The sequence below is a fragment of the Protopterus annectens genome, chromosome 8.part1 (assembly GCF_019279795.1).
Source record: "Protopterus annectens isolate FY-2018-M chromosome 8.part1, PAN1.0, whole genome shotgun sequence".
NCBI lineage: Eukaryota > Metazoa > Chordata > Ceratodontiformes > Protopteridae > Protopterus > Protopterus annectens.
The window spans coordinates 271166323-271188873 of NC_056742.1; the positions used below are offsets into that span (position 1 = coordinate 271166323).

General features: G+C 40.4%; 1 protein-coding gene across 1 annotated transcript in view; it reads right to left on the reverse strand.

Moving 5' to 3' along the window:
- Positions 1-22551, reverse strand: part of GPATCH1 (G-patch domain containing 1) — a 780183-nt gene that overhangs the window by 448475 nt on the left and 309157 nt on the right. The gene's annotated exons all lie outside the window — the stretch shown is intronic.

The window sequence follows — 22551 nt, forward strand, 5'->3', positions numbered from 1 at the left end:
TAGCCTGCTGACCATCAGCTCCCCGTTGTTCCCAGCCAGTCCATTCATTCCTTTCTGGGCAACAGATGACTGCAGGAGTTACCATACTAGGCTTTGTTTTTCCTATTAAGGCTCTAACCCCTTCCTTGTGTAGGGAACAAGCAACTTAGGGGCCAATATGCCTTCCCTCTGTAAGTGCATGCTTCCATGATTCCAAAATAAAAAGTACCACATATGTGGTTTTCTGAGCTAAAAGCATGCACTGTCCTCCTCCGAGAGGATCATATCACAACTCAGTCTTGGCTACCGAAATCACCAATGCCAATCCTCCCTTTGCCAGCTACTTCAGATGCTCAAGCCACTAGTCAAATCTGGGTAACCTGGGTTGGTCATAGACCTGTATTCAGCAATGCCAGTGCAGATGGCTGACATGTAGCTGGCTTTTTAGGGGTACTTATTCACAGGCTATGTTAAACAAGAGTATGCAAGAAACATCAGAATACCAAATGTTTTTAAAAATCATGTAACGTGCACCCACTTCTTCCCAAATTTCAACAAGAGATGCTTAAAGACAAATGGACAGCAGGTGAAGAGTTTTTGGGAAATAAATACATTTTTTCTTCTCAATCTGTTAATATCAGGACTCCACACCCACCTATTTTTACAAAGGGTCTGTATTATATGCTCGAAGTTTTAAAACTTTGACGCTCATATGATCGACACCATATGAGTGAAGTTTTAAAACATCGAATATATAATAAAAAGGAAACAAAAACAAAAAAACCTACCCAAATGCTCTGAGCAGGAGGGCAAGCCCCCCTGTGCCACCCACGTGTGGGACTGCGCCCCCAAACCCAGCTAGTTAAATATACCAATTCTGAGATTGCACTACAGTGAAGTGAAGGGAAATACTCCCTACGGCGATCACCGTTGAAACGCTCGAGCTTTCAAACGTTCGCTCATATGGTGTCAACCATTTGAGACACGAACTTTTGAAAGTTCAAGCGTCTGATATAGATGCTTTTTCACAGTATAATCTGTTCCTTTGCAGGATATGAAATGGGATCAGATGCAGAAGTGTCATAAAGCCCAGTGAAGAAATGAAATTATTATTTTTTTTAATTATGCCCCACCTACGACAAGCAACAATCATTAACTGTCCAGATCAAGTTTCCTGACTCTGCTAGCAGTGATGGAATTTTTCTTTAAGTTTCTAGTGATTCAATGTCAAGTGAACATTAGATTTAAACTGACAGCACAACAGAAACACATCTATAAAACTATAAAACATTTATAATTTATTAATAGCCAATTAAAACTAAACTTCTATAAAGAGATTTTTTTTTATCTAGGAGCTGCTATTCCAGAAATAAAGGAATTTGGTGCACTTTATTCCATTATGCTGCAAAGCTGGGTTTGGCAAGGAGTAATGAATCTGATGAGAGAACAAAAGGTACAATTACAGGTACAAACCCTCAAGACTGACAGCTTTTCAGCTATCCTTCCTTTTTCATTCAGTTCATGAGATATAACCCAAAGAAGTTATAGTGAAGGATAAACAAACAATTACTCCTGACTATACACATTAAAATATCTTTAAGAGTTTGAGCCAACCAATCTACTACAATTGTTTAAAAGGTAACAAAGCCACTTTATACAAATCCAGGTGATACCTGATTTAAAAAGCATAAGTAGCAAAAAGTTCTGTATTGAAATGTAAAATATCCCCTTTGTGAAAAACATACTGTGCTACTAGGTAATAACACAGTTTGAGGAGCTACTGACTATCCTACCACTGTGCGTTCATGAAATCAAAATCTCCAGCATAAATAAGGGGAAGTTTGGGTAAAGTAGGTCCCACCTATAAAATATGTTGTCTAGTGTTTTGTTCATTTCTGTTTTGATTTCATCTTTTTTCCCCTAAATATATAAAGGTAGCACTGCTCCACGCTAGAGGCCTGAATAAATAGCACACCTTACAGGTCTTCCTGATCTTTGAAAGTATATTGATATCTTTGTCATTACTGAAAAAAGGCTTCAATGTAGCGATAGCACCCATCCACCCCGTATTGAGTTTCAATGCCTACCACTCATTTGGACCTACCTCCAAAAATGCCTGTATTATTGTAGGTGGTGTGTTCATATCCCAATGAAGCCAAACAATATGAAAAATAATAATAAAACAAGATACTGAATTTGAGCTTCTCTATATTATACTTGCCATCAATAAAAAAGGACCACATCATAGGCTACTACCTTACCTCCTTCATTGTCAACAGCTAAACAAACTGGATTCCCTCCGCATTAAGACAAATGCTATTCTCCAGAGGGGATTTCAACTATTTTTCCTTTAAATAGGCAACCTACACTACTACAAATTAGTATGCACAATGTTTCCTAGACTTCATAAATACTAGCACCTTAGGCCAACTAGTTCACATCGTAACTACGGGCTCAAAAATACTGTATCTAGTCCTCACCAAAATATAACCCACTATGCTTTACACCTGTAGTTGCCATATCCCTGGTTAAACTTGAACTGTTATCAAACCCTTCTGTCTTTAGAAATTATGCAAGTACAGCTTGCTGATGACCTGATTAAATCTGAGCAACACTTTCTCCTCAATGACCCCCTTCTCACACACTGCTACACTGATGGACAGTTTCTATGCTCACCTACATGCTTGCATTCAGGCATTTGTCCTCATCAGACACATATACAATGCTTAGTTCAGGAATAATCCCCTACGGTGAAATCCTACTATAAATAAACTATACAATAAAAGGAAATAAATGTACTGTCCATAGGAATAAACAAAACATCACAACCTCTAAAAATGAACTTAAAAACATAAACCAAGAACCCAAAAGTGAAACCAAATACTTCAAAGATTGGTATGAACTAAAAATTACCACTTACGTAAAATACTTTTTCTCTTTTTTATTTCTTATTTTTTCAGGGGAGACCTCTCCCTATATATATATATATATATATATATATATATATGTATGTGTGTGTATATGTATATATATATATATATATATATGTATGTATGTGTGTATATATATATATATATATATATATATATATATATATATATATATATATATACATATCATGTAAGAGAGTGTAAAGGATGGGATGTTGTCAGGGCATTTGGTTGGGTTATATGTAGGGCTGTTTTTGGATAGTTGGGAGGAGTGTTAAGATGGATTCTTTGAAGTGGTGACTGAATTGGGAGGCAATGTCCCACGCCTAACTCCACGAATGACAGGGACATTGCCTCCTATATATAACCCAACCAAATGCCCTGACAACATCCCATCCTTTACACTCTCACCCGTTCCCACCTCAACAATTAAAAAACACCTCCTAAAACTGAAACCTACCACCCTTGTCACTGACAATCTACCAGCCAACTTCCTAAAAATAGCTGGTGAATCCTTATCCTACCTTATTTCTATTCTTAGCAATTGCTCCATACAAGAAGCATATGTTCCACAGCTATGGAAGGTATAGTACATTATTCCACTACATAAAGGCAGAAACTCTTACGAATACTCAAATTACAGCCCCACTGCCATTCTATCCCCTTATCTAAAATACTAGAGAAATGCATACATTGTCAGGTAACACAATTCCTAAACTCATACCATCTCCTCTCCCCCACACAGCATGGCTTCCGACAACACCATAGCACAACCACCACTCTGATCTCTTTCACCAATATGATCATCCAACATAGAAATAATAACTTTGTATCTGCAATATTTCTAGACCTCTCCAAAGCATTTGACATGGTTTCACATTCCTTACTGCTAGACACCCTGACATCCCTATCCTTTGCTACAGCCTGGTTTAAAAGCTGTCAAATAGGCAACAATCTGTCCAATGGCAAAGTGTACTATCCCCCCTTACTCCCAACTACCATAGGTGTACCACAAGGCTCCACATTAGGCCCACTTCTTTTCTCCATATTTACCAATAATCTCCATACCACCACACAGCATGCTTCACTTATACAATACGCTGATGATTCAACTCTTATCTGTTCAGCTCAATCACTTCCCACCCTACAACGCACCCAGGAATCCTTTAGCTCTGTGGAAAGTTGGATCACTCGGATCCAACTTATCCTAAACCCTAATAAAACCAAATTACTACTTTTCACCCCCAACAAAACCATTTCCACCCCTCTATCCTTCACTATCTCCTACAAAAATGGCACTATTATCTCTCCCTCTGACCATACCAAACTCCTAGGCATTGAAATTGATAAAAATTTACACTTCGACGTCCAGATTTCACAAACTATTCAAAAAGTCCATAAAAATGGGAACACTATACTGGCACAGGAAATCCCTCTCGAAACAAGCACAGATTACCCTAGCCCAAACTCACCTCTTGTCTACCCTAATGTATGCTGCTCCAAATCTTAACCAGCTTAGAAAACTTGACCTTGCCAGAATCGAATCATGTTATAATAAAAATCGCCAAGTTTTCAAACAACTCCACCTTTAGAACCCATCACTGCCAGGCTCTAAGGGAAATGCAATGGCTAGAACTGCCCCAGCTACTAACCTATCACCAATTAGTCATTGCCTACAATGTGGTAACACATCCAGAAAGAAACCCTGCACTAGGCCAACTTCTCACCCACTATAATACAAATCGTACTCTCCGAACGTCCGACAAACCCCTCCTCTGTATCCCTAGGGCTAACAATTCTACAGGAAAAGCACTGTTCTCCCACTCCATAAGTAGAACATGGAATAATCTCCCTCCTGCTTTGATTTCCGCCCCTACCTCTTCTCACTTTAAAAACTCAGAACACACTTAAAAAATAAGTGGCTATGCCCATGTATTACATAATATTCCAATATTCAAATTATTGCACTTATATACCTCACTTCCTAATATATTTAATATAATACATATTGCAGTCTAGGTCTTCTCCTAATGCTGATTGAATTTGTATACTTATTCTGTTATTAACCATGGGTGGCCATGGTGGTGCAGTGGTTAGCATTGCCGCCTCACAACAAGAGGTTCTCTGATTCAATCCTTGGCTGGGGTGCCTTCTGTGCGATGTCTGCATGTCTTCCCTGTGGTTGTGTGGGTTTCCTCCAGGTGCTCCGGTTTCCTCCCACATCCCAAAGACATGTTGTAGTGGACTGGATGCTCTACATTGGCCCTAGGCGTGAGCGCGTGCGCCTTCCGTGGAAGGTTGGGCACCGGGCTGGCAAACTGACACAGTAAAAACTTCACTGCCAATCATGAGCAGACTGGTGATCCGCTGTGGCGACCTCTAACCGGGAAAAAGCCGAAAGAAGAAGATTCTATTAACCATGTGTAACTATTTTTTCCTGTATATATAGGTCTTATGTCTTCTGCTGTATACTGTATTTTAACATATTGTTTGAAAATTCTCTGTATACTGTATTTTAACACATTGTGTACAATTTTACTTACTGTGGGGCTTTTCTGCCCGGGTCTCCACTGAAAATGAACCTGTGACCAGTCAGACCATCCCGGTTAACAAATGTAAAATTAAACAAAATACATATAAATATATATTTATATATATATATATATATATATATATATATATATATATATGTATATATATATATATATGTATGGGTCGCCTTCAGAAACCTGAATGCTCACTTACATGACTTCCAAAACACCAAGACGAAAAGGCCGATGTGCTGGAACACCGACTTTCCACTTGGCCATCCTGTTGAACTTTGCCCCTTACCCCCACGGTAGCGGTCGGACTTGGTATATTTAGTTTGGGGGGAGGGGGCTCAGCCCACCACGTGGGTGGATTTGCTTTCCTTCAGTTTTACTTTTTTGTCAGGATGGCCAAGCGGTTACTCACCTGGAGTGGACAGTCAGTGTTTTGGAAGTTGGGTAAGTGAGTGTTCAGGTTTCTGAAGTAGACCTATATATGTGTGTGTGCGCATCTCAAAGAATCCCTCTGTAAATTGGGGGGAAAAAAAAGAATCACTCTGTTATGCAACAGACTTCCCTTATATGTAAAACAAAGTAGCTCTCTGACCCACTTCAAATGCAACCTGGACAAAATGGCTGTGAACCCCAAAATTCACCCCTGGTCTAGTTCCTTAAACTCTCAATGAAAACGGAACAAACTGGGTAGCAGTTACTTTGCACTGTACAAAATGGGATTTTGAGGCTAGTCAACAAACAATCTGCTCAAAAGCCTAGTATGGACCCATAAATAGTTTTACTGTCAGAAATTTGTTTTCCCTAACATGAATCCTTCTCAAACATTAATCATAGGCTGTGCTCAACTGAAAAACGAAGAATTCCATGGCCTGACATTTAAAGTACACTCTGTTGTTTTCCTAAAAGAATGCAATCAGACAACAATAAATAGGCATTAGCCTTCTTTTCTGTAACTGTAACACAACATATTTTACCATAATGGCCATTAGGGATGGAAGCAATTTAAATAAAGGTATAACACCTCTATAAAAACTTGCACCCTAACCGGTTTTACAGCAAATTTATGTAAACAGCAGCAAAACTGACCAACAACCTGCCTTTCAAGTGTTCTCAAGATGGTGGCTGACTGAGCACCCAAATTAGATCTCTCCCAGTGAGAAAACCAAAAAAGTCTTAAAAAGACAATTACGTTACACATTTAGAAATTCAGTTACTACCTAGCAGATATACAGTGTTTGAGTATCAGTGAAGGAGAAAATCTAGGGAAAAAGTAAATTAGAAAAAGAGAAGAAAATATTTTGAGCAAGTAACCCTTAAGGCTGATTATTAGCAAGAAGCAGAATTACATGCAGCATTATTGCAGCAGATGCCCTCCAGTCAACTTGAAGAAAAATATATCAGATGCACTCTGAAGTGTTCAAAACAAGTGGGGCTTTGGAAGACTACAAAAGAAAACAAATGAAGAATGGTTGAAAATAGTAGTAGAATTAAATAAATAATCTGATGAACTGCTACATCTGAAGAAGTCAGAAACAGAAACAAGAGAAAGAATGACAAAGATTAGGATATCAAATGAGGAAATATTTCAGAAAATGGTAGCTCTAGAAGATAAACTACAAAGAGAAAACCTGAGGTTTTCTGAAGTACCAGAGAGGTTGGTGGGTGTAGTAACTTTATAAAGGTACAAATAACTAACTATACTGGTGTTCCTCGGGAAGATCTGTAAACTGCATATATGCACTTAATTTTACTTCTAGAAAGAAGCCGAAACCCATCTTGGTTAAAATGGAGCCATACCAGCAGAAGTAGATGCTTCTGACAAAATTAAGCCAACAAGGAAAGGTACTAGAAAATTGGTGATGCCAGGATAATTTTGGAAAATGGCTACTAACTTTACAAAAGAGGATTAAGTTTATTCTAGTCATCAGGAGCTGACATAAGGCTGGAGTGAGAGTCAAACTGCCATACCAAATCGTCAACTGAAATATTTTTTTCCAGTGGGTCAAAAACATATGGAAATAGATCTGACTTTGGAGGAGATAAAAAAATATATATACATCAGCAAAACACCAGCAGGCAAGGTAAAAATGACTTGGTTTCTTGACCCTACAAAAGTAAGAGTGGTCCAAGCAGGCTGCGTCAATGGCACAGTTTCTCTTGTTTCAAATGAAAATGACTGTGCAAAAGATAGAAGTTCAATAACTGACCTGAAGACTTAGGAAAATCTTGTACTCAAAGCACAAGGTGGTACTGCAAGAAGGAGAGGAACAAGGAGAAGACTCAGTTAAATGACCTTACAAGAACAGTGACAAAAATGGAAAATAGTAAATCTTAGTTGTATGAAATAGTGTGAACGCTGAAAAACTTACTTTGTGCCACTCAAAACAAGCTGGGATTTGAGCCAGAAGATGGTAAAGTGAGAGAATGAGGACCATGTGGAAGAGGTGAGCTTGGTAAACAGTAACTTCACTATGATCACATTACTTTAAAATGAGAGAAATAGAAGTGAAAATAAAATTAAATAAAATTTTCACCCATATATTTTAAATGTTTTATTATTATAAAATGTAATACAGTAGTAATGACCATATCTCTAAATATAAAGGGTAAAACGTATAAATACAGCAATGCATAGTGTGAATAGAAAAAACAGCCATTTTCTTGCGTGGTAGCTGCCTTTATTAACAGTAGATCATTAAAAATAAGGTAACTTATCACCTAATTTGCTACAATGTAGCATGACACAGAAAAAGTGGAATTAGAGGGGTAAAGTTAAACTGTGTTACTCATACCTCTCAACTGTTCAGATTTTTGCAGAATGTCCAGATTTTTTCTTATATTTCTGGTCTGTTCCTCACAAAATCTGTGGTTTTCTAATTTTTGTGGCAAATCAATGAGGATTGAATTCATTATATAATGACAGGCATTTGAGTTTCAGACTTCATATCCTTTAGAAAATGCTTGGTAACACAAAATCTTTCATTCTAGCAACTTTCCAAGTTTACAAGAGTAATATTTAAAATTTGTCCATATTTTTGGAGCTTTGTCCAGATTTTTTGTGCCAAGAGGTTGAAAGCTATGAGTTACAATGCACCATGTATTTTACAAGAATATTCTACATGAATGTAGATTTAAGTCAAGGGCAGTGTTTTTCTTAATTTCTGTGAAATAATCTTGTTAGATAATGACAACAAAGTGAAGACTGTGGAAGTTTTCCATATGTAGATGTCTTACCAAAATGCGGGTGTCTGATTTGTCTAACTGGAAATTAAGAGACATGCTAATGCATTTGAGATAAGGAAGACGCAATTAAAAGATTTTCAGACTCTATGCTCTTTGACCTCTTCAGTGGATATGTTACAAGAACAAACATTTATTCTTGAAAGGCAATAAAAAGCAAGTTTTGGGTGAACTGTTTTTTTTTTTTTTTTTTTTTTTAAGTAAAATAAATACAGGGAAAATAACTTTTAGTTATGTACTTACCATAACTTTAGATGTTTGGGATCCATCTCGCCTACATTCTGTACTGATGGGTTCGGAGCCGATCCTCGGCTCCGACTCGGCACGCTATGCTATAGAGCGAAGTCTCTTATTGGCTGAGCTATTCTATATCCCAGGATGCACCACCACTACTTCCCCAGATCTTGTTTGTCCGCACTCATGCACACACACATAACTGTTTATATAACATTGCCAGATGTTTCAAGATGAAACGATATTACTCGGACCGTCCGGTCTCTTCTGATCTCCAAGGCAGGGGGAAGGAGGGTGGGTTATTAGGAATGTAGGCGAGATGGATCCCAAACATCTAAAGTTATGGTAAGTACATAACTAAAAGATGTTATGTGATCCTATCTCGCCTACATTCTGTACTGATGGGACAGCGTCCCTAGCACCTGATTCCTGGGTGGCTCACTGGAAAACACTCCTGAGAACTGTGGAACCAAATGAAGCTCGCCCCGGAGATGCCACATCCAATTTGTAGTGGGAAATGAAGGTGTGCGGAGAAGACCACGTAGCCAAAGCACAAATGTCGCTAATGGCAAGCTTAGAATGGAATGCTATTGAAGTAGCCATAGCTCTTGTAGAGTGAGCTTTGACAGAGGTTGTAAGCTCTTTATTAGAAGAGGAATAAGCCTGACTAATACGGTCCCTGATCCACTTGGCAATAGTGACCTTTGTGACGGCTTTGCCCAATTTATTGTCCGAAAAGGACACAAACAATTGATCTGTTTTCCGTGTTTGTTGGGTCCTATCTAAATAAAATCGCAATTGCCTGTGAACATCCAATGTGTGGAAGATGTATTCTGCTTTGTTTGAGTACTTTGGGAAGAAAACTGGAAGTTCTAATGACTGTTGCAGGCAAAAACTGGAACAAACTTTAGGGACAAAGGATGGGTTAGGCCTGAGGGATACTCTATCTTTGTGAAAAACCAGGTACGGTGGTTTGACAGATAGAGCTTGAAGCTCTGAAACCCTTCTGGCTGAAGTAATCGCGACCAGAAAGGCAGTTTTCCAAGAAAGAAATTTCAAATCACAGGTTGCTGCCGGTTCGAAGGGGGAAGAGGTTAAGGCACGTAATACCACATCGAGATCCCACGGAGGAGCAGGATGAGAAATCGGAGGTCGTAAAAGCGCAGCACCTTTGATGAAGGTTTTACACAATCTGTTGCTCATCAAAGATGGGTTTATAGATTCATGAAAATTGGAAATAGCTGCCAATTGGACCTTGATGGTAGAGACTGAAGAACCTTGATTGAATAGGGAAGTTAGAAACTTCAGGACTTCTGACACCGGGACAGTGATGGGATCTAGACCCCGGAGTTGAGCCCAAATAGCAAATCTCTTCCATTTGCTAGTATACAATTTCCTAGTGGCAGACTTGTGGGCCGAGGATAAGATACGTATGACTTCCGGGTCTAAAGTATGATTTCTGACTATAGTCGGAAGAGGAGGAGCCAAGCTGTTAACTTCAAAGAGTGAAGGGACTGATGGAAGAGTGAAGGGACTGATGGAGTTGTCCCGACTGATGAATTAAAAGGTCCGGGATCTGATCCAGGAACCATGGACTGTCCAGTGCATACTTCCGAAGATAGGGAAACCATACCTGACGAGGCCAGTAAGGGACAACTAAAATCATTTTGCTCCCTAAGTGAGTCGCCTTTTGGATCTGGGAAGGAGGGGAACCGGAGGGAAGGCGTATAGCAAGCCGGTGGGCCAAGGATGGGCTAAGGCTTCCATGGGAATCTCCCCCGGAGCTGGAGTGAGAGAGAAGAATTTTCTGCACTTCGCGTTCAGCGGGGTTGCGAAAAGGTCGCAACAAGGAGTTCCCCATCTGCTGAAGATCTGAGTTGCCACTGCATTGTTCAGAGACCACTCGTGAGGAGAGAGAATAGTTCTGCTTAGTCTGTCGGCTATCACGTTGGATCTCCCAGGGATATGAGTCGCTACCAGAAAACGTCTGGTCGCCACTGCCCATTCCCAGACTCTCATGGCCTCTCTGCAAAGGGGGTAGGATCTGGTCCCTCCCTGCTTGTTCAGATACCAAACTACTGACATGTTGTTGGACTGAATGGCAATTACGCCCTGAGGGAGGTAATCATGGAGGGCTTGTAGAGATAGAAGCACCGCTCTCATTTCTAGAATGTTGATGTGAAGGAGACTCTCGTCAGAATGCCAATTGCCTTGGACTGACCTGCCCAGGTAATGCCCCCCCCACCCGTCTGGGAGGCGTCCGTCGTCAATGTGGCCGTAGGAGGAGGTGGAACGAAGGGTCGTCCCTGATCCAGATTGGAGGACACCAGCCAAGGTCCCGTTTGCAGGTTTCCGTGATCCGTATGAGGTGACTGAGAGGGAGATCCTGAAAGGACCACTGGGTCGATAGGAGCCACTGGAGAATTCTCATATGCAATCTTGCTAAGAGGACTAGGAGAACAGTGGCCGACATGGAGCCTAATAGCTGTAGGACCATCCTGGCTGGGGCTTTGGATTTGAGAAGCAAGGCTCGGACTTGAGCCTGTATAGTCTGTATCCTTTCTGTAGGAAGATAGACCCGCACTTGGTTTGAGTCTATCTCTACTCCGATGAACCTTATGCACTGAGATGGCAGCAACACAGACTTTGGCCAATTGAAGGTGATTCCAAGTGAAGTGCCTAGTGATATGGTGGCTGCTAGGTTCTGCAATAGTAGACGCCTGGAGGTGGCAGTCAGGAGCCAGTCGTCCAGATACGGAAACACCTGGAATCCTAGACTCCTCAGGTGAGCAGTCACGACCGCCAAACATTTGGTGAACACCCTGGGGGCTGTGGTGAGACCAAAGGGCAGTGCGCAGAACTGAAAATGACTGTCTCCCAGGCTGAAGCGCAAATGTCTCCTGGACGCCTGATCTATCAGGATGTGATAATAGGCGTCCTTGAGATCTATGGAGCACATCCAAACACCTTTCTCCAGCAGTGGGAGAATGGATTGTAAGGTGACCATTCGGAACTTGGACTTCTTGACTGAACGATTTAGGATGCTGAGATCCAAAATGGGCCTCAAGTCCCCGGTCTTTTTTGGCACCAAAAAGAATCTTGAGTAAGTCCCTAATCTGATCTGGTCTGCGGGGACCGGTTGGATGACTCCTTTTTGAAGCAGCTTTGAGATTTCGAAGGCTGCGATTTCCCGTTGACTGGGTGGCGGGTCCGGGATTCTCCTGGATGGTGGAGGGGGGGTGTGAAAAGGGGATGGCGTAACCTCCGGCAATGATTCGTAGCACCCATCGGTCCTGAGTGATACCCTCCCAGGCTTTTAGGTGCCTCGAAAAACGACCCCCGACTGGCTCCGGAGCTGCACAGTCGGGCAATCCTTCAGGGATTGTGGAAGGCTGAAGAGCCACGAAAGGACTCGCGGTCTCCAGTGTTGCGGGGGCCTCTGCCGCCTCTGGGACGGCGTCTTCCAGAAAAATTTCCCCCTCCTCTGCCTCTAGAAGGGGGATCGTCCTGCTGCGAGGGATAAGATTTCTGGGATTTACAGAACCACATTTTCCCTCCTCTTTTAGCCTTGGGGTAAGGCCGAAAGGGAGTGGAAAACCGTGCCCCTACGGCAGTCAAAGTCTTACCTTCTTGCTCACAGCGGGTCAATGTGTCCTTTACCTTGGGTCCAAACAAAGAGGACCCATCAAAGGGAGCGTCGGCAAAGGAAGACTTAAAGGCTTCCGCAAAATGACACAGGCGGAGCCAGGCTTGCCTCCGTAGAGCAACACCCGTACCCGCCACTCTACTCGCCCCCTCGGCTGCATATGAAATGAGCCTCATGGACGAGTTTGAAATCGATGACAGAGTAGCCAACTGAGAGCCAACCGTCTGGGCCAGCTGCTCAGGCAGGTTACCCAAGAGGGTATCTGAAAGCTCCTTGATCAGATCCCTCTGAAATCTAGTGAAGTGCATCAAATAGTTCAGGGACCTTAAGGTAAAGGCCGCTGAACTGAGGGTGCGCTTCCCGTACCGGTCCATGCTCCTAGACTCCTTATTAGGAGGATGGACGGACGTCGAAGCCTCTGCTACATCTTGCTGGGTAGCAGATGCCACCACCAGGGCATCTACAGCCACACCTTTGGTCAGAAACTCCTTCTCTGGGGGTGCTGATAAGAATTTATTTGGGCGAGCCGGCACCAGTTCCAGAGAGTCTGGATGCTCCCACGCCCTTCGACAGATCAAATCTAGGAGCTCATCGAAGGGCGGAGACTCCCAGGAGGCAGAGGGCTGAGCCCCGAAGGCCTTGAGGAACACCGACTCGTCAGCGGAAGGGGGGTTGGAATGCCAGCAGCCTCGTTGTTTGAGGGCTTCCAAGATGTCTGCAAAGGAGACATCATCTGAGGATGACTTGGGGGACCCCTCCGCATCATCAAGATCGGTGTCCGACGTGAGAGACTCATCGGGGGAGTCGACGTGCTTCCTCTTGCACAGTCTTTTCTTTGGGGGTTCCTCCAAAGAAGCTTCAGAGGGACCTCCAGGAGGGGGGGAAACCCCACTGGGGGTGACCTCAGGCCCCGGGGCTCCGCTGTCTAGCGACAGGGGGACTACAAAAGACCCAGTCTCCGTGTGTAGGGAAGGTGCCGGTGAGACTGTGGAGGTAGCCAAAGAAGATTTGACCAAAGCACTCCTCATGGCCCTGAAGGCCGGACCGCCAGAGTCCTGGGAAGGTCCAACCCCCGGGGCCACAACAGTAGACGGCACCCCCGCAGCCGGCGCCCGAGAGGAAGGCTCGGAACCGAAAACATCGGTCCCGTGCCCCCGGGCCGACCGAGAGGTCCGTGTAATCGAACTCCGACTCGAAAGCCGGGGTTGGAGTAAGGGTCGGAGCCGACCCGAAAACCTCCATTGGCTCCACCAGCACCGGCTCCAACGGTGCCGAGGCTGTTGGAGGAGGAACCAGAACTACAGGGTGGGCCATCGGCTCCAAAGCCGAATGGGCTGGAGCCGAAACTAATTTCTGGAATACAGGAGACTGAAACAGTCTTTGGAGCACCCTGTCGATGTCCGAATCCGACATCTTGGAAGATCGGGAGGAGACCGACCGGGTCCGAGCAGACTTCTCCATCGGCTCCGAAGGACTGGGGGACCGGCTCCAAATAGACTCTATCAATATCGGTGCCGAGGGAGATTCCACAGCAATTTCCCTCGGTGCCGAAGAGGGCTTCGGCGCCGAAGGGGAAGAGTCTGAGCCGTCAAACCCTCATCGGCTCCAAAATCAGTGGAGCCGATGAAGGTGACCCGCCTCTCGAAGCCCCAGCCATCGGCTCCGAAACCAGAGGAGTCGAGGCTGGAGGCATCGAGGCAGACCACTCCGCCCTCGGCTCCGAAGTCCGTGGAGCCGATGGAGAAGCCTGCCTAGATTTCTTAGTGGTCGGTTCCGACGGGCTGGTCGGAGCCGACGATTTCTTTTTCTTAGCTGGAGAGGAAGAGGAAGATACGGCCTCTTCGAAGGAGGGTTTGATAAGCCCTTTTAAGATCAATTTATTCTTCCTCTCTTGGAAGACCCTAGAGGAAAAAGCATGACACACGCTGCAAAGACTCCTGAAGGTGTTTGGCGCCTAAACAGTACACGCATAAGGAGTGATCGTCCGTGATGGACATTTTGTAGTTGCATCTCGTGCATTTCTTAAATCCTGAGGGTCTATGCTCCTTAGACATAATGCTTGTAGACTACTCACTATATCACAGAAAAAACACAATGTATGTAACTCAGCACTGATTTACACAACAATAAAAAACTTTTTTTTTTTTTTTTTTAACGAGAGGCGAAAGCCCAAGAAACTTAACAAATAACAAATACACCAAAAGGAGGGCCAAGAACCCTCTAACTAAAACAGGTACTTGACCTCGCCGAAACAACAAGAAGACTCACTAAAGAATGAGAGGAAGGCCCCTCTAACGGAAACCTTTCCCTGTCCATTCACAAAAATTTACCACAAAATATGCACAAAAACACACTTAAACACAACGATAGCTGTTAAAAAAGCTTTTGGGTAAAGATTAAAGAATTTCCTGACAGAAAAACTCTCAGAAAAGAAGCACTTAGCTCAGCCAAGTTCGAGACCACGTCCTAGCTTGTAAGCGGCAAACGAGATCTGGGGAAGTAGTGGTGGTGCATCCTGGGATATAGAATAGCTCAGCCAATAAGAGACTTCGCTCTATAGCATAGAGTGCCGAGTCGGAGCCGAGGATCGGCTCCGAACCCATCGGTACAGAATGTAGGCGAGATAGGATCACATAACATCATAGAAACTAAATACCTGTCTCTCCACCAGCTTTAGTTTTAGAATGTACCACATTCAAAGTTACAAAATTATCTTTCTTTAACAAGGTCAGTGAATTATTTTCAAATATCTAGTTTTTAAGTTAATAGCTAGTTGAATATAAGCATAATGTTTTTCTATACCTGGGAGGGGAAAAATTACAGTAAATTGATGTGTTTGTGTACAAGTAATGGCAAAATGTGTCTCAATATTAATGTCGCTATTTTTAAAGTGAGCACCAGTGCAGGTTTCCACCATAGAGAAGCTGAGGCTTCCACAGTTTGTTCTTTCAACTGTATACAGCTGTACTTTTACTCTGTTAGTTAAATGAATTTAGGGAAGGGTATAGTGATGTGAACTGTTTGGAAAATGTGACATGAGCTCAAGCAACTGTATAAAACTGCAACTAAGTAAATATTATGTTAGCCAAGTGTTACAAAGTATGCATAAACTGGTAGTAAGAACAGTATGTATACCACAAGTAGCAAGCACTATAGGCGATTATAGCTTTAAAATAACGGAATGGTTGTTTTGTCAGAGTACTGAACTATATTAAGAAATGCAGGGCACAAATTGTCATGTTGCAAGAGACAATCTGGAAACCAATGGGCATATGATTCTGATAAAAAAAATTGGATTTCAGTATGGATATGTGCAGAATATCAGGGATAAAAGAAAAGTGGTGTTAGTACAGTGATACTAAGAAGTGCTCTAATTATGGTAGAAGAGGGGAAAAGACAATAATAGAAGATTTGTGGCAGTGAGGGCAGTGAGGGCATACTGGCAAGGAAAGAGACCTATCTTGGCATGCATCTGTATTCCCCCCTTAAAAGTGCAGTTATGGAACTTAAAATGACTACTGGAAAAATAATGTTTCCAGCAGGGCAATTTTATATGTGGTGACTGAAATTTAGTTTGTACTACTGAAGGTGTGTCGGGGGGGGGGGGGTAAAAAACTATAACTACAGAAGGCAGATTTAAAAAAAAAAAACATATGAAAGTATTTGGTATGGAGGATTGTATTTCAGGAGCAGCAGTTCAGTGGGAAATTTGCATATTATTCTCCAAGATGCAATGACTGGGCTAGGCAGTACAGAAACTAGATACACCACAGGGGTATTTGCATTTGAGTGAAAGTACTGAGACCCATCTAATAACAATATCTGACCAAGCAACTATAAGAGTAAAGATAAAATTACAAGAAACTAAAATAAAAGAAATGCATCAGTGTTTACTAACATATGTTAACAAGAGAGGAAATTAAGGAATAGGTAATAAATAAAATTCAAGAATTATTATGGTAAATAAAAAAATTGCTCCAGGGGGACTGGATGGGGTTTGGGATAAAATGAAGATGGATTTTAAAAGTATAGTGGGGTAACGGGAGAAATGGAAAAAGAGGAAGAAATGTGACAAACTATTTAGAAGTTTGGCAAAAGTTAAAATGTTGCAATGGAGGGGGAAACTTACAGATCAAGAGGGGGAACAATTGCATAGAGCTAAAAGCAAAATAACAGAGCATTTGGACAATATGCACAAGTTTAGGAAAATTGCAGTTAAACAGTTGTTCTTTGAAAATAATCCCAGACCACATTAATGTTTACTAGGAAGATGTAAGCAACAGAAAGCAGAAAAAGCTGTGGCAAAAATTTGAAAGCCTATGGTAAGACAGACAACTAAGAACCCGGAAGATATAAGCAAGAAATTTAGGCAATTTTATGAATACCTATATAGACCAGACGAATAGGGAAATCGGGAAGAGAGACATCTGGAAACCTTTTTGGAAACATTAGATGTTCCAAAGCTTGGTGAAATGAAAGCTCAACAAATAACAGTCACAATAGATAAAAGACAAATAAAAATGTGATGTACAATCAAGCAACAGGAAAGTGTCCAGGAATGGATGAAATTACCACAGAAATTTAGGAGATATGAGGAAGGAGGCTGTTAAAAATATGGAATGCACTGTTTAATAATGTTTTGAAAGAGGAAGAAATCCCTGCATTTTTAAAGAAGGTAGTGGTGGTCATTACCACAGGAGGAGAAGGATCCTGCAGGCCCTGCCTCACATAGTCTAATTTTTATTCTAAATCACAATTACAAATAAGAAAATGGTAAAAATGTTACTAAAGCTGACAGATATGGATGAGTGTGATTTTATGGAAAGGAGACAAACATTTGATAATATTAACAGAAAAATGACTCAGGTGAAACTGGAATATAAAAAACACTGTTATCATCGATTAGTTTGGAGTACAGTGGTGGTGCTGCGGTAGCATTGTCGCCTCACAGTAAGACGTTGTCCTGTTCGATTCTCAGCTAAAGCGTCTTCTGTGTGGAGACATACGTGAATGGGCGTACCTTCGTTGAAGGTTGTGTGCCAGGGCTGGCAACTCGGTACATAAAAATCTACTGCCAAGCATTAGCGGACCGGAGTTCCGCTGTGGCGACCCCTAACCCCGGTTAAAAGCAGAAAAATACAAGTTTGGAGTACAGAAAGCATTTGATACGGTTTGCTGGAAATTTACAAGAAGGGTAACTTTAGCATTTGCATTCCCAAATAGTATAATTAAGTTAATAAGGATTATATATAATGGATAAGAGACAACTTGAGTTTGAACATAGAAACCATGTAGGAATGTCCTCTTTCCCCTTTCCCTTGTTTTACTTGGTATATTCCTGGAACCCTAAGGTAAAAAAATAAGGGACTTGCACCTTCAGGGATATAATTTATGTGGCAGACAAGACAACCAGCTTTACTTGTGAATGATTTTATCTTATACTTGACAAACCTGAATCTGACATTAGGGTGTTGTGGGATATTTTAAGGCAGTTTCAAGTATTTTTTTACAGTATAAAATAAAAGTAAACAAAGGCAATAACAGTAAATGATGTGCCTATACATGAATTAGTTCAACAATACCCATATTTAACGGAGCTTGAAAAGATGAAAAATTAAATATTTAGAAGTCTGGATTAAAAAGGACTCTGTTGTGGCAGCCAAGGGTATGTGGTAAGAAAGCAAGCAAAAAAATATAAAATAAATAAATAAAAGGTTGGAAACGAATGGCCCTGGGCATAGACAAGTTATAGGCAATAAATATGTTTTTAGTTTCTTTAGTCCTAAGTAGGTCAGACACATTTTTATCACCAAAATAAAAAGTTATGGGCAATAATTAATAGAACTGAAGGGATGCAATCTGGAAGGGAAGGAAGCAGTAATAAAGTGGGATAAGCTGATTTTTCCTGTTGAAAAGGGTAGTTTAAGATTAATGGAATTGAAACACAACAGCACAAGCACATGGCTATAGAACAAAGTGGAAAAAGGTGATGATGGAGCAATGCAAAACTACAAACGATGCAGAGAGATTCAGGTTTTGGAAGCAAGCCCTTAAGGAGAAAATAAATTATACAAAATATTAAAGCACTATATAATATTGTAAAGACTAAAACAGTTAGTAAGTGGAGACAGGAGATTTTGCCAGCATGAATATGTACAAATAAGGTTACAGAAAACAAAGATGGCAGAAACTGGAAAAGGAGCCATGCTAGTAAAAGCAAATAAGGTGGAAAGAAAAAAATGAATGAGTACAAATCAAGCATGCCTGCTGCTCAAAGAATGCCTTCTAATATCAGGGAATGTCAGAAAAATACAAAGAGAGAGAGAGAGAAAGATAGGAGTATCCCCTGGTCAAGACCAGCACTGGTAGGGTTTTTGGGAAAATCAAGAACAGAAGATGCTATTATGCTATTAAGGAAGGGATATAAAATACTATACAATAATTATAAAAAAAAAAAAAAAACATCAGAGGAAACTGAAAGGGAATATTAGAACACCAAATTACAAAACAGCAATGGAATGAAATTTGGAAGACTCCTGGGTATACTACAAAGTCCGGACCATTTAGGATGTCTGCATGGACATGTTTAAACAGGTACTTTTAAACTCCAAGTAAGCTTCAGAAGATTTTTCTGAAGCTGGACAGAATATGTTGGAGGTGTGAAGGGAATGCAAGGAAAAAACTGTGACTCCCTACCGAATGTCCTGACACAGTTGTTTGGGGATCACATTACATTAACTATGGAGATGATGATATTAAGTTGATATCTAAGTTTAGAACCCTCAAGACATATTAAAACCTTATGAAACAATGTTATTAAAAGCCAAAAAGCAATTTCATGACAGTGGGACTCAAAGATTAAACCAGCTCTAAATGAACTAATGAATATTGTAAAGGAAATAAATCATTAAAAGACATAGGAAGTATTTTCATAAGAGGAATTGTGCATTAGAGAATGATATATAGATAAAAAGTGTATGAATATATTCTAATATAAAAGAAAAAAGAGCAATGGTAGAAACTGCATGGATAATGCATATATATAATAATGGAAAGTGTTATGTGATATTTTTCATTGTTATGAGCATATTTATGTTTATGTCATAAGTTAACAATGGGATGAATAAATACAAATTATTAAAAAGTCTTGTCCTTCAAAGTTTTATTAAAATAAAATAATATAAAAAAAACACAGGGTATCATATCATGGAAACTCAAAAGTGCCATAAAAATATATAAAACCAGACCTTTAAGATGATTAAATATATAATACAACAAAAGGGCACTTTAGGGTACTTTAAAAGTCTCCAAAGAAGGATAATCAAGAAGAAAACTCCTACAGTAAAGAATGCTAGATTCGAGAATGAAAGAAATAATTTTTACTTTTATTTTCATTTATCCTTTGTTGACTATGCTAGTCGCACTAGCCCAGTAGCCTCTTTTCAGGGGTGATCCAATGTGGTATTTACACTACTAGGGGAAATCTGGACAGAACACCAGAGAACTTCCCCCTACTCACAGGAGCACTTCTTGTTTCCACTCCAGGCACAGAGGTGGCTCAGAGAAACAGGGAGGCAAGATGGAGAGAGAAGGACATAATGGAGTGATGAGCGAAATGCAGGAGAAAGCAAATATCAAGACCAGAGAATTTGTGCAGGATTCTGAGGAGATGTTTCAAAGAAATCTGTTTGATAGAGATGAGTCAGAAAATGATAGATGTATAATTACAACTCTTCTGTCGAGAGGGTTGTGGGATGATTTACTTAAAAAAATGGTGATGCAGAGTGATACAGAAAATAAAGGAGATGTTTCCTGGTGGGACATTATGGAGAAAATATAAAAGCAAGATGCAGAGTCAATCCTGAAGAATAGTGGTGAAATGGAAAAGAAAACATATGCAGAGAAAGTAAAAGAAGGCAAAAGGGAGTAGCAGAAAAGAAGGCAGAAGAAGATGAAAAACGAAAGTATGTGATAAGGATTCAAAGTTGTTGTTGTTCTTCTTCTTTTGAATTTTCCTGGTTAGGGGTCGCCACAGCAGAACTCCGGTCCGCTGATTGGCAGTAGATTTTATACGGGTGCCAAGGTGCCACCTTGATGCCCAACCTTCAGCAAAGGCACACCCATTCTACGCATGTCTTTCGAACACCACTCGACCACGGGGAGGACATGCAGACTCCACACAGAAGGCACTCCAGCCAAGAATTGAATGGGAGAACCTCTTGCTGTGAGGCAACAACGGTACCGCTGCACCACCGCGGCTTCCATGTGGTAAGGATTCAAAGTAAAGAAACAAAAAATGGACAGGTATGAAGTGTGGGACAATTTAATAGCATTTTTGGGTGTTAAAGCACATGAGGTAATATCATTTCATATTAACAAAGACATTTTGTGAAATAATATTTGAGACTGTTTTTTTCAATAAAATATTTTCTTGGAGAATATGAAAAAAGAAAGACTGTAACCCATGGAATCTTTATGTGATAAAAACACTTAACAAGGAAAAAAAAGAAAATTCATGTACAATTTGGAACAGAGGCGGAAAGAGAGACTTTGAAAGGTCCTTTGAAAGCTTTATGTAAAAAAGTACTGGAAAGTGCAAAAGTTTATGACAAAAGAGGTTTATGGACTGGCGGAAAGGATTGTAATACTGTGTTAAAAATAGAAATACAAAAAATATGCATATACTAAACATGATAACTCTGGAAGGGAATAGGGGTGCAGTAAATACTGGGGACAACCCAAAACATGTTTTTTTTTTGTGGAAAAGAAGGCCATTTGATAATTAACTGTGACAAAAGAAAATGTTGAATTTGTGGTGAAATGTGAATTGAAATGTTACAAATGTAACAAAAGTGGACATTTATAGATGGATTGCAAAAATGAAAATACAAGTAAGGAAAAAGAAAAAGAGAAGAAAATGAACAAATACAGTAGAGGGTCAATTATCCAAACTAATTGGGAGCTAGGGTAGCTCAGATAATCAAACTGTTCGGATAATCAAACATACATTGAACTGGATAGAAAACTGCAAAAATCTTTTTCTGAATTTGTTTCAACCACTCAGCGATTCCAGTGGACAGTAAATAATATTTTTCACAAACGAGTGGGCTACAAGTTAAAAAAAAAAAAAAAAAAAAAAAAAAACACGCACAAGTGAATACGTATAATGTTTACTTATTCAGATAATCAATTCTCTACTGTATGAGAAATTGTAGTAGAAATCAAAGAAAAGTTAGAAAAAAAAATAGAGAGGACACAGAAGAAGGTTCTGAAATAGGTGATGAAGAAGACAAACTGGGAGGTAAGTAAAATAAAAAAAGAATTCTATTGGTAAAAATATGGGATAAGTACAAAAAAAAGGAATGGATGAATAAGAATATATGCAGCTAATTAATGGGTCTTGGTATAATGGTTAAGGTGTTTGACACACAGACACAAGGTACAATGTTTGACTCTCACCTTTGGAGACCAAGTAAGAAAACTAGCCTATTAATTAACTATGAACTTAAGAAAACATGAATCTAAAGGAAATGTGAAAATGAAAATTTACAGTGCTTTCTGTAAACGTGAAAAGTATTAAGAACCTAGTAAGAAGACCAGGGATTTTGAAGTGGTGTTAATACATGTGGTGTAGATGGAATTACATTAAAAGACAAGATTTTTAAATAATGAAAGAAGATTACAATCAGAAAAACTATGGGGAGGAAAGATAATCTAGAATATAGGAAATGACAGTTGTTCTGGAATAGCCATAGCTATAGAAATACAGTAAAGATATTAGATGCAACTTTAGCAAACATTTGAAGATTAACCATTGTAGAGTTAAACTGAAAAGAACAAGTATATAGAGTTTTAACATTATATGCATATACTAACTGTAAAGAAATGGAAAGCATATTTCATCAGATTTTACACTATGTAGTTAATAAATATGTATATTATAACAACGACAGACATTAACTGTGATTTAAGAGGCAAG